Source organism: Xenopus laevis, chromosome 5L (genome assembly GCF_017654675.1).
Source record: "Xenopus laevis strain J_2021 chromosome 5L, Xenopus_laevis_v10.1, whole genome shotgun sequence".
Lineage (NCBI taxonomy): Eukaryota > Metazoa > Chordata > Amphibia > Anura > Pipidae > Xenopus > Xenopus laevis.
Window position 1 is genome coordinate 116,251,918 of NC_054379.1, and position 14,529 is coordinate 116,266,446.

At 38.8% G+C, this 14,529-nt stretch overlaps 1 protein-coding gene across 1 annotated transcript in view; it reads right to left on the minus strand.

The window, feature by feature from the left end:
* The window catches only part of LOC108717003 (calcium-activated potassium channel subunit beta-2), a 141,167-nt gene extending 131,449 nt beyond the window's left edge, over positions 1-9,718 (minus strand). The window contains exons 1-2 of the mRNA XM_018263682.2: positions 9,193-9,718; positions 8,842-9,017 (exon numbers count right to left, since the gene is read on the minus strand). The gene's annotated coding sequence lies outside the window, so the exon portion shown is untranslated. The remainder of the gene's footprint in view (positions 1-8,841; positions 9,018-9,192) is intronic.
* Positions 9,719-14,529: the final 4,811 nt, after the last annotated feature.

Genomic DNA, 14,529 nt, shown 5'->3' on the forward strand with positions numbered 1-14,529 from the left:
GGTGTAAATCAAAAAGTGAACCAGAAAAGTAAAAATTATATTCAAAATGGGGGTTAGGAAAAAATAGTGGATTTAATGAAACTTCACATGGTCCCCACATCCCCACTATTTTTTCCTAAGCCCGTGAGTGCTTCCAATTTCTGCTACTGTCTGATTTGGCTTGGGGAAGCACCCGGTAAGTGGTCTCAAGTTCCGCTTCCACTCTATGCAGGTGCAAGGTAAAGTATCATACATTATTCAAAAAAACCAGCAACACCGAGACTTTTGTGCAAAAAAAATACTTAATTTAAAAATAGTTATGTGAGCATATACAGCCAATGTGACGTTTCGGTTGAAATATGTCTTATTGGTTTTATTTATTACACTGTGCACTTTTAAATGTTGCACTTGTCTATATATGATAATATAGTATTCATTTCTTTTGAGCAATACGACACTGTACCCTAATCACCTTGACCTATGAGAATTTTAATGTATAAAATATATGTATAGGTTCTATTGTAACATATTGCTCTAGTCACTTTACTATGTCATTTCCTTAATTGGTTGGTTATCATTGGCTATTTATATCTGATGAAGTGTGGGAGGTCCGAGAGGGGACCGAAACGTCACGTTGGCTGTTTATGCTCACATAAATATAGTGTTTTTTTGCATAAAAGTTCCAGTGTTGCTGGGGTTAATTTAGAACTCAAGCACTGAAAAACAACATTTTATATGAAAGCTTGTTGCAATGCCTGGTAGTAACATTGCACCACTTCACTTAAAAAATGAAGGTGCAGTGTTGGATTTGAAATACTGCAATAATGATGACATTGCTGGTGTAGCAGTGGTGCATGCAGCTGCAGTATTCTCACAGCACCTAACAATATGTAGGAAAGAAAAGAGGAAAATGTGCAGATTTGTCACATGTATTTTTACTTTACCCCACAAATTGCCCATATCTCAAGGGAAAAATAAATATTTAGCAGTCTTAGTGCACGTTATAAAGTTAATTGATCCCACAATTGGTGCTGACAGCTGCCTTTTATAAGCTTTACTTTACTGTATGCCCTGGATTTGTGCTCAGCAGCAGAATTTCCTCTTTGTCTCTTTCTTGCAGTTTGAAAATTAAGACCCATACTTCCCTTGTGACTTTTGACCACATGAAGAAGATGGGTTGCAATACAGCAGCAATATAAGGAGTTTTTTTTTTTTTTAAATAAATGATTATTGAACTTGTGCCCCTGATCATTCACACAAATCCAAGACCACCTTCCAGACTAAGTCTAAGAGGGAGGGTCGGAGTTGTAATATCTCTTTGCTATAAATGATAAGACTGTATCAAGGTAATACTTGTCCAATAACATTTCACTGGCTCTTATGCTGACCCAATTATTTGCCCAAGTGCAGTAGCGCAACCTTGCAAAGAAATCTTCATAGGGGCCCAGCACACTCTGATCCTCATCCCTCTGCTCACTTCCTGCTTCTGCCCACTTCCCACCCTGACCGCGCCCATTCTCTAACTGGACTCTGCACATTCCCCACACGACTCTGCAGTGTGCTGACTTGCACTCTGCTTTCCAGCCACAGGTAAGAGAGTGGCTGGGAAAGGGAGGAGGGGGCGTTTCTTGTTTGCTATAGAGCAGTAACTCCCCAACCAGTAACTCGTGGGCTCTCCAACCCCTTGGATGTTGCTCCCAGTGGCCTCAAAGCAGGTGTTTATTTTTTAACAAGTTTTGGTTTACATAAAAACCAGGTATACTGCAAAACATGGCCTCAATGTAGGTTGACAATCCACATAGGTGCTACCAAATGGCCAATCACAGCCCTTATTTGGAACCCCAAGAAAATTTTTCATGCTGGTGTTGCTCCCCAACTCTTTTTACTTCTAAAAGCTGCTCACGGGTTCAAAAGGTTGGGGATCCCTGGTATAGAGGAAGCAGACCCCACAGTCCGGGCTCCCTTTTCCCCAGCCACCCCTGCGACTGCAGGTTCTGCTTCCTCTATAGTTACGCCACTGCCCAAGTGCTGTATACTCGGATCAGCTTGATTTAGCCCACCACATGGGTGACCCCATTGGGTAAAGAATTACTCATCTGGCAACCTGGCCAAACAAGGTGATCTTCACACGTGTGTTCAGCTTTAGTTATATGTGATAATGCTCTTACAATCAAATGTCACTGGGGCCAGTAAGAAGGTACAGTCTATATAAAAACTTGAGATTAAGCTTTTGGGTTCTGCCCATTCCTACCAGACAATATACATACAAAATTTACATTCATAACCTGTTGGATCTTGGTCTATAGAACTTACAAATGGTAGTTCAACTTTAAGTAAAGCACACCTCCCAACTGTCCCGTTTTTCGCAGCACAGTCCCACTTTTGACAGCTCAATCTGCAGTCGCAGGTTTGTTACTCAAATGTCCCGACTTTCTCTTTGATCTCCTGCACTGAACAGCCAGAGAAAGATACAAAGTTTCTAAAACGTAATTGGCTTGTGACAGAGAGCCCAGAATAGGTGGCAGGTGCACTTAGATACTTTTGTAACAATTTAGGATAAGCAAAGAAGCAATTGTAACAATTTAAGATAAGCAGGTCTCTTGGGAGAACTGAGACTAGAAGTTTAAAGGGCAATTAACTTTTATTAAGCAAAACTGTAATAACACATAAAACCACTGAGATGTTCCAACTTTCATAACCTGCTAAATTTTGTAAAATGAACATGGTATGTCACAAAAATGGGCATGTCATGAAATTTTCACTGCGCTTCGCACAGCAAATTTTTGTGTTCCTCTTTCTTTTTCCAAAATGTTGGCAGGTATGGTAAACTATGTTAAACTATGTTATAGAATGGCTAATTCTTAGCAACTTTTCAATTTGTCTTAATTTTTTAAAAAAATAGATTTGAATAATTTGCATTCTTCTAACTCAGCTTTTAAGCTTTCAGGTGGTGGCCACTCATCCCAACAGCCAAACGACTATTATTCGATGAGGCTACTTTTTTGTAATTGTGACTTTTTTACTTATCTTTCTATTCAGACCCTCTCCTATTTACATTACAATCTCTCATTCAAGTCCCTGCTTGGCTGCTAGGGTAATTTTGACAACCAGGTAGCTGCTGAAATTCATAACTAGAAAGCTAAATCATTCAAAAACCTAAATAATTAAAAATTAACACAGATTTTTAACATTTTTTTTTTAAATTTAATATGATGACTAACCAGATACTGTAGTTGTTTAAATGTTACCATGGAGGAAATCTGACAGATAAGGAAACTGTGTGACCTTGCAGCCAGGTTGCAGTTTATATAAGGGGTTGCAATTTTCTAGATTAATATTGCGTACATTTATTTAGGAGGTGAAGGTGAACTCTCCCTTAAAATGTGTTCAAAACCATAATTTAGCACTGGGCAATGGTCCCTTAAATGTTGTTAGAGGTTCATGTAGAAATCACTTGTCAGTTGATACTGAAGTGAATGATCACTACTCCATTCAAATGACATTCTTTTTAGAAACAACTCAATATAAACTTTAATACAAAAGCAGCCATCTAAAATCAGTCCCTTTCATCTGAAAAGCACAGTTTAATGACCCTCAGTTTGATGCTTGCATGCATAAAAATCCTATCATCTCATTTTATGGTACATTTAATGTTGATATTGGCTGATGTGATTTCTACGTCTTGGTTAACAATTTGTTTTCTGCATCGGTAGGATCATACACTGTCATTACTGTTTTCCTTTAAATTAAATATAATGCAGTCCTACACATTATGCCAGTGAACACAGATAACATGGTAAATAAAAGAGTATTGTAGTCCATAGAGTGTAATCTCTTGTCCACAAGGGCTTCATTTCTTTTGGAATTTATCAGGAATAGTATTAATATTCCTGCTTTTGCTCAATGTGATGGAAAATGCATGCTTCTGATTCATAACCATGGTGATACAGTTTTGGGGATGTGACCAATCAGGTTTCATTTCATTTTAATGTGAGCTATGCATTGGAGACAGTGGCAATGTGGTTGCTGGTTTTGGCCTAATTTTAACCCAATAAAACAGTTTGTGATGCATGACTTCAGAAAAGAATGCCCTACACACGACTCATTCATGCAAGTATACAGCTAATGGTGGAAAACATTGTCACTTTTCAAACTGTAAAATGTAAAGATGCAATACTTTTAAAGGTATCCGTTATCCAAAAACCTGGTAACCACAAAGCTCTGAATTATGGGATTACTTTCTCCCAAAGACCCCGTTTTATCCAAATAATCCAAATTTTTAAGAGTTATTTCATTTTTCTCTGTAACAATAAAACAATAATACTTGATCCAAACTAAGATTTAATTAATCCTTATTGGAAGCAAAACCAGCCAATTGGGTTTATTAAGGGGCAGATTCACTAAGGGTCGAATTTCGAAGTTAAAAATACTTCGAAATTCGACCCTCGAATTGAAATCCTTCGACTTCGAATATCGAAGTCGAAGGATTTAGCGCTAATCCTTCGATCGATCGATCGAAGGATTTTTCGTTCGATCGAACGATTAAATCCTTCGAATCGAACGATTTGAAGGATTTTAATCCAACGATCGAACGAAAATCCTTCGATCAAAAAAAGGTTAGCAAACCTATGGGGACCTTCCCCATAGGCTAACATTGACTTCGGTAGGTTTTACCTGCCGAAGTAGGGGGTCGAAGTTTTTTTTAAAGGGCAAGTACTTCGACTATCGAATGGTCGAATAGTCGAACGATTTTTCGTTCGATTCGTTCAATTTCGTTCGAATTCGAACGAATTTAACCAATTCGATGGTCGAAGTACCAAAAAAATACTTCGAAATTCGAAGTATTTTTCATTCGAATCCTTCACTCGAGCTTAGTGAATCTGCCCCTAAATGTTTACATGATTTTCTAGCAGACTTAAGGTATGAAAATCCAAATTGCAGAAACATCCCTTATCCAGAAACCCCCAGGTCCTGGGCATTCTGTATAACAGGTCCCATACCTATACAATAAAGCTAGCTTCACTGGCACAAATAGTACCTAACATCTTGTTTAGTTAAGTAAAATGTATGGATGCAATAGCATCCTGAGTATGGACTTGCATTTCACCAGACAATGCAAATTTAGGTTCATTAGATTGTCAGAAACTCTCATGCTTAGAGACATGATGATTGATGCAATTTTCAATAGCTGGTGGCTAACATTTAAAAACTCCTTTAAACCTTATAATATTGGCATTTTTATGAAACCAGCTACTTTTGACCTTAGTTAAATCCAGTCTTTCGGTACAAACATACAAGAACTTTAGTTCTTGATTTGAAGTTACCTACCTGGTGTAAATAAAAATATTAAAAGGTTCATCATGCATTGTTGTTATATATCTATATACAGACATATTACATTATATTACAGATAACTATGTTCTCTATATATCATCTATCTATCTAATCTATCTTCCATCTATCTATATCCATCTATCAATTATAAATACATATGTATTGTAAATATATATATATATATATATATATATATATATATATATATATATATATATATATATATATACATACATCGAGGGTCATGCTCTTGACCTTATATTCTGCCACTCATGCTGCCCATCCAACTTAATTAACTCTCCCTACCCTCTGTCTGACCATCATCTACTCTCCTTTCAGATACTGCTTTCATCTGCACCTTCACAACCATCTCTCTCTACCCACACGTATAGAAACCTTAATGCCTTTGAACCACAACAATTATCATCAGTATCAGCACAATCCATATCTCATATTAATACTCTCTCCTGTCCCAATATGGCAGCTTCTCTCTATAACGATGCCCTTTCAACAGCACTTGACTCTCTTGCACCTTCTACCACCTGTCACAGCCGGCCAGCTAAACCCCAACCCTGGCACACTAGTGTAACTCGGTACCTCAGAAGATGTAGCGACAGTGGAGAAAGTCACGAACTGATCCTGACTTCATCCACTTCAAATTCATGCTCTCCTGCAATAACCGAGCTCTATCATTAGCCAAAGAACAATACTTCTCTTATCTAATATCTACTATGTCCTACAAACCACAGCAGCTGTTTGCCACATTTAACTCACTCCTATGCCCCCCTACACCTATTAATGTTACCGCCCAAGACCTTGCTCATTTCTTTAATGAAAAAATCGATCTCATTAGGCTGAGCATACCGTCCGACAACAATCTCAAACCAACGTGCAGTCCACTCACATCTACTTTGCACTCCTTCACCCATGCAACTCTAGATGAAGTTAGCAAACTTCTAGCCTGCTCAAAACCCACCACCTGCTCCCTTGACCCCATACCCTCTCGCCTTCTCCACCCAATCTCTGATACACTCTCTTCTGCACTTACCCACCTATTTAATCTTTCACTCTCTACTGGTACCTTTCCATCATTATACAAACAAGCACTAATCACTACTATCCTCAAAAAACCTTCCCTTGATCCCAGCTCTCCCACTAACTATCGACCGGTCTCCCTTCTTCCATTCGCATCCAAATTACTAGAAAGGCTTGTTTACAAACGCCTGATCCAGCATCTCACTCACAACTCCCTCCTCGACCCCTTGCAATCTGGCTTCCGCCCATCACACTCGACTGAAACTGCACTCACCAAAGTAACCAATGATCTTCTATTGGCAAAGTCTAAAGGTCATTATTCCATTCTAATCCTTCTAGATCTCTCTGCAGCCTTTGACACAGTTGACCACACACTCCTCCTTGACATTCTACACTCAGCTGGCATTCGGGACACTGCTCTTTCATGGTTTACATCTTATCTGTCTGACCGTTCCTTTAAAGTTTCCTTCTCTAACTCTACTTCTACTACTTTCCCACTCTCTGTTGGAGTTCCTCAAGGCTCTGTTCTTGGCCCCCTGCTGTTCTCGCTCTATACAACTTCACTAGGAAAACTTATTCAGTCATTTGGACTTCAGTATCACCTTTATGCTGATGACACCCAACTCTACTTGTCTACTCCTGATCTTTCTAATTCTGTCCTTTCCCAAGTCACAGACTGTCTCTCTGCTGTCTCCTCCTGGATGTCACAGCGCCACCTGAAACTGAACCTTTCTAAAACAGAACTCATTATATTTCCTCCAAGATCTTCCCCTGTCCCTCAGATATCACTCACCCTAAACAACACCACCTTTCATTCCACCACACAGGCACGCTGCCTAGGAGTTATCTTAGACTCTCATCTGTCTTTTTCACCACACATTCAAACACTTGCAAAATCTTGCCGTATTCAACTGCGCAACATTGCTCAAATACGACCCTATCTCAGTTCAGAATCAACTAAAACACTGATTCAGTCTCTCATCATCTCCCGCCTTGATTACTGCAACTTACTCCTCACAGGTATTCCAACAAGTCACCTTTCACAACTCCAATCTGTTCTAAATGCGGCCGCTAGACTCATTCATCTAGCTCGCCGCTCAACATCAGCTGCTCCCATATGTATATCCCTTCACTGGCTCCCAATCTCTTCTAGAATCAAATTCAAATTACTTACACTCACATTCAAGGCCCTTAATAATGAAACCCCTCCCTATATTTCATTTCCAATCTCCAAATACACTCCTTCACGAAACCTACGCTCTGCTTCAGATCTTCGCCTCACTTCTCCTAGGATCACTTCTGCCCATTCTCGTCTACAAGACTTCTCTCTGGCTTCTGCTTTTCTCTGGAACTCTCTGCCACAAGCTGTCAGACTTTCTCCTTCTTTCCAAACTTTCAAGCGCTCCTTAAAGACCCATCTGTTTAAAGAGGCCTATTCGATGTACCTTAATTAATCATTGCTGTATCAAAAATGACAAAGTGTTTATATAATCCTAATGTCTCAATTGTACCCTAACCTTTTAGTTTGTAAACTCTAATCTCTAGGTCCTTCTAACCCTATTGTACTCTGTAATCCTTGTTTGTTATCCACCATTTATTCCCTGTTTGCTATAACTGCAGTAAAGCACTGCGTATCTTGACAGCGCTATATAAATAAATGATGATATATATATATATATAATCTACAGTGTGGTCATTTCCCTATGTGTAAATTATATCCTTATAAACGGTGCGTTCTGACGTCAGAACATACCATTTATAACAGGGGTCCCCGCCCGCCGAATTTGACGCAGATCGTCCGATTTGATGCCGCGCCTCCAAATTTGGCCCCAACACGTTTAAATTGAACGCTGGCGGGCACAATTTGGACGCCGGCGACCAGAATAGGATGCCGATCCCTCCACCCCCCTCCCGACATTTCACAAAAAATGTAGACTATAATGCATAATGTACCCCCTACTGAAATTTATAAAGATATTAGAAGTCACCTCGGAGTTATGTGACCTGTATAAAAGCACTCGGCCTTCGGCCTCGTGCTTTTATATGGTCACATAACTCCTCGGTGACATGATATCTTTATAAATTACAGTATGGGGTATATTATCCAATATATATATATATATATATATATATATATATATATATATATATATATATATATATATATATATATATATATATATATATATATATATATATATATATATATATATATATATATATATATATTACCATTTTAATGCTTGGACCTGGTCAATAGAACTGTCCCTATTGAGGGAGGAGCAATGCATAACATGTTGATTTAACATACACATTTTTCCTATTCATTGTTAATAACTGATAAAATTATTAATATTATTGGATGGAATACAAAGCCCCAGTGAAAAGATATAGCAGACAATATAATTAATGTATAAATAATATGTATTTTTTACATATTAAACATGACATTTGTACACATGAAACATAATGAAAAATAAAATGTTAACATACCTTTATTTCATAGACCCCGGCTTTCCACATGGTTAAACTCTGATTTGATTCCTTGTACACTTTCCTTAATTTCTTCTGTGTGGGCTGCCTCGAAATTATGATCCATGGAAATAAAAATTCCTCAAATCCTTTGAAGACTTACGGTAGTTTTGGGCTGGACAAGTAACTTTTGAATCCTGCCAGAAAAAATGTAAGTGTCATTAGACCATCAACACTGTCCTTGGAGCTGTCACCTTATTGCAAAGGCAGAAAAGGAAGCGTTAAAGAAACAAACTCCAGGCACATTCTGTGCTCTATAGATGCATGAGGAGTCTTTTGCTTTTCCAATAGCTTTGTCGAGGCAGTGCTTACCCAAAGATTGCGGAAGTTGAAATCCTGACCCATTGAGACCTAGTCCAGGAATCCATACAGATCAGATCGTAAGCTACTTAAAACAAAGAGCCATGACTTAAAGGAAAAATCTCAGTGCTGCACCAAATGGAAGCATTTTACACTCTTCTGAAACACTGAATCACATTCTTGATTTCCACATTTAATATCTAATCTCGCTCTACAACCACGTCCTTGGAATCTATTTTGTTTTCTAAAGGCAAGTTCGACCTAAGAAAATATCTCATTGCTGGCACTCTTCAGTTTCCCCACAGGGAAAAAAATCTCTCTTTTTCAATTACCTATTATTCCTTACAACAGTAATCAAAAGAGGAAAACAAAGAGATCCAGTCCTGTTTCGCAGCAAACAAACATGCTCCGTAGCTGTCTGAAACACAATCCTTTCTCCTGTAGATGTTAGGTCCTCTGAATTAGGAAGATACAGAATGTATAGCTCGGGTACCAGTCAGTCTCTCTGATTCATCAGGGAGTCTCCTTGGTAACTAGCTGTTCCTCTCTGATGATTCCTATTATATCAAAGCTCTCGCAATTTAAAGGTAAAAGAGTCTAAGGAAAATAAACCAGCGCATCCTCTATATCCCTGTGTACTAGAAACAGGTTTGGCTTATATATACAGATGGATTTCATATCAATTCTATTTATGTAAATGCATTAACACATGTCTGAGACATAGACACAGACACATACGTATTGGACTTAGCAGGGATGGTCAGAGAATGGGAATGACAATAATTCTGTTACAAAGATCAATTGCAGTAGAACATTCTGATTCTTATTCTTTCAATGCAGAAACATAAAATTAAGCAAGCTAATATAAGAACATGTGAGTGTTTATTATGTTTTTGCTGAGTTTTATTGAATATTGTATATCAGCAAAGAGAAGCAACATTAAATGCATAATAAACAGAAAAAATGTTTTCAAAGTTTTTTTTTAACCTTGACTTGCTTATTTTGTTTGTTTCATTCTATAGCAATTGAAAAATAACTGGATTCTAGTTATTAAAAGGGGGATTATGCAGCTATCAGTATGTTAAGGGTAAAGACACACTGGGATGATTCCAAGGGACAATTGCATGCCAGGTGTACCCACCAGCCAAACATGTTAATGGCGGGTGATGTCTGATATGACCAGAAGGGGCAGAGTGGGGTTGGTGTGAGTCAAAGCAGCAAGCAGACAGAGCTGAATAGGATAGCGATGCTGATGGAGGGGGCTTGCTGGGAAATGATTTTTCACTGGGCATATTTCGACTTGTCAACCACCAGTGACTTGCTTGTGGGAAAATGGTCAGCCTAAACCTCCTTGAACTGCAGATTTTGGGCCAGCCAGCATATAACTATGGTGGTATCCTGCAATACCATCTATTCATACTAAACATTTAATCAGCAGTGAGTACTTGCAGAAGGGCTTATTGTGTCTATTTTGATAAAGACCCATTTGTTTGCCCATTTCTCAAACAAACTAGATGGCCAGATGACTGCCAAAGTGGCCTGTGTATAATCATCTTTGGGGAATGTCATGCTCCTGTGCCATGTTAATCCAATATTAGACCACACTAATTCATGTCCCCTTTTAACTATATAATAAAAGAGCTGTGGGAGGTGATATGCAGGATGGTGGAAGGATTATACTGATATAGTACTCAAGAGCATAATCTGGAAAAAAATAAGTAGTGCCCTCAAAGGAGCTAGAATCTCTTGAAGAAAATCATATCTATTCCTACAAGTGGGATCTAATGAATTGAAATAGGAATAGTATTAATCATGGGATTTAAAGGAACTTAATGCCTAGAAAGTGAAAAAGTAGCATGAAGTGGTGATTAGAGGTGAGGAGAAAAACCATCATTCATTATTAGTTAAAGGACACTGGTCAACCTTTTTTATACCACGGCAGATGTGTGGGCTAATAGAGCCTGCACTCCGGTTGGGTATACAAACGTCTTTTTTCAAAACAACTCCCTCCATCAGAGCTGCGCTGCCTGCACTGGGAGGGAGTTCCTGGGGCAGACAGCCATGTTGGGGCACTCACATGTACATAATAAGCGAGTTTTGCAACAGCACATGAGACTTGCTTATTATGTACATGTGCGCTGTGCAAGATGGCAGCCTGCACTGGTAACTGGTGGGGGCAACTTTTTTGAAAAAAGACTATTGTATCCCCAAATGGAGAGCCCACAAAAAAAAACAGTGTAATCGGTGCACTTTAAGGTTGGACATAGATGTTAAGTCTGCTGTCATCCTTATTCCTTTAAACTACTAATTTAAGAAAATGTAAGGTTATGCAATTCAGAAATAAAATGGGGCAAAATGCAGATGGAATAATTTATTAAGTAAAACCTATTTCAAAATATATCCAGCATATTTTTCTGTTTCAACAAGAAGATAGATAATAGATAGATAGATAGATAGATAGATAGATAGAGAGAGAGAGAGAGAGAGAGAGCTACATTTAAGTAATAACTGGGTACTTCTCCTGAGCTCTCTTCAAGTCAACCTTGCTGCGATTGATGACATTAAACACGTTGAAGCCTTTTCTGGATTGCCTTAATCTGCGCTTGCTCCTATTCTAGAATTTCGATGTGGCTTCTTATATACTCATATTTTACAGTGGGCATATATTAATGAAATCACTAAGCACCAATTATAACTGATGATGTCACTAAGCACTGTTTATAAAGTAAATAAAGTACCCCTATTGTAAAATATAAGGATGTTATAAGTTACCAAAGAGGAGTTCCATTGGGCCTCACTTCCACTTACTCCGCAAGGCAGAATTAGTCTGATAAAAATGACCATTCTCCCTGAGATCCTATATATACTATCACACTCTCCTATAGTCATCCCATTAAGCTATTTTCGAGCTTTGGATAAACTAATGGGACCTTTTATATGGGGAGCAGGACGACCCCGATTAAAGGTGGCCATACATGGATAGATCCGCTCGTTTGGCGATGTCGCCAAACGAGCGGATCTCCCTCCGATATGCCCACCTTGAGGTGGGCAATATCGGGCAGATCCGATCGTGGGCCCTAGGGCCCAACGATCGGATCCTAGCATTCGGTAAACGGGTGGTCGGATCGCGGGACCGCATCAACGAACAGATGCGGCCGCGATCCGACGGGATTTTCTGTCCCATCCGATCGAGATCTGGCCGACTTTCGGCCAGATCTCGATCGGGGAAGCCCGTCGGGGGCCCCCATACACGGGCCAATAAGCTGCCGACACAGTCTGTCAGCAGCTTTTATCGGCCCGTGTATGGCCACCTTAAGACTTGGAATCCTAAAGAGATCAGCTTTGCATGGGGGGGCAGCTTTGCCGGACTTTGAGCTTTATTTTTTAGCTACCCAACTTGCTCACATCAAACCATGGATCACTGCAGACCCACGCTGCCTATCTGCAACTCTTTTGGAGTCGACCGGGAAACCGAGGATGCCAACTACACAAAGGTTGCTAAGTAATCAGACAGGTAGTCATACCAGCAAAGAACACCCATTAATTCGACTAGGTCAAAAAATGTGGCTACGCGCCCAATCTTTGTGCCTTACCCAAACGAAGCACCCTGACACCCCTATATGGAACAACCGTCTACTCAAAGAATTCCAAAGCATAGAATCTGCAGGGCCATGGTCTAGCAAAGGAATAACGACTATTAATCATATTATCTCTGACAATTCACTCAAGCCGTTTGTGGTACTTCAACAAGAGTTCGGAATTTCAGAATCTTCCTGGTTACTGTATGAGCAGGTTAAACACGCATTCCTTGCTGACCCCTTTAAGTTGGGTAAACCCCCCTTTTGTAGAATATTAGAGCTGCAAGACAACTAACACTTAATTTCCAACTTATATGACGTGCTGAGATTTTGTAAACATGATAGACTTGGTCCCAATCTACTTGCAACCTGGCAAAAAGATATTCCCACATTGACAGCCGAGGAATGGCAAGATGCTCTAGAAGCCCCTAGATTTGTCTCGCCCAATGCTGATCATAAAATGATTCAGAGATACATAATTCATAGAGCATACTTCACACTGGTGCGGCTGAACAGAATGAATCCACAACTTCCCCCAACCTGCACCCGGGGCAAGGTAAATACCGGCTCTTTTATACACATGTTATGGGAATGCCCCAACCTGCATCTTTATTGGCGAGAGGTATTCAATACTATTTCAAATTCAGTATCAGTGGAAATACGACCCACCCCAGAAATGGCTATACTAAACATAGGCGAAAGTTTGCAATATAACAAATATCAATTGACTACAATTAGACAAAGTCTTTTCCAGGCCCGTAGACATATAACAATGAGATAGAAAAGTCCTGAGGCCCCGACTCACGAAGGTTGGTTGGAACAGATGAAGCTCTACATTGATAGGATGCAATATTTGTTCACTAAAAGAGACTCCTCTGGAAAATTTGACTTAATATGGGGAAACTGGCCCTCTTCCTAGTAGATAGGTAGATATGAATAGGCTCTTTACTCATTAAAACCTCCACTGTAAGAGGTTACGTTTCACGGACTCCCATTTTAGTTGATTGATGATGTTTTCTTTTGGTGTATCTATTTCACAAGTTATATGTACAATGATATAAGTATGACATGCGAATGACTACAGACTAATTTAGTTTCGCAAACTGAATGTACCTTGCAAAATGTTTAATACCTTAGATACAATGTGGTATGTACAACTGTATGTCCTGTTCTATCTTTGCAATAAAGGTTATGATGTTAAAAAAAAAAAAGAGGAGTTCCATGACAATAAAAAAAGCGCAAGGCCGAAGGTGACTTCTGATTTCCTCATATTTTGCAACAAAGGGTACCTTATTTATTATAATACATGACATCACTAAACTCAGATTATAGCCAATGATATCACTAAGCACCGTTTATAAGGCTGTCGTTTACATACATTTGCACATTATATACTGTGTTTATATATATATATATATATATATATATATATATATATATATATATATGTATATATATATTTATATAAGTGTATGTATACAGACACACACACATAGAATGGTCACAGTGATCTTCCTTCATAAATATATATACATTTTTTGAAAAACTTTCCTGAAAGTTTGCACAATACATAAGAAGTTTGAGAGTGGTTTCAGTCTGTGAAAAGATATGCCTTATTTCTATTATAGATATATTTAACTGATGATAAATATATCATTCATTATATAGCACTACAACGTATGAGGGTATACAGTGAAATCAATAAAGGCAAAGCTCTTGCCTAGATAGGAAGATCGCCTCATATACTGTAAATAGCTAACTATTCATTTTT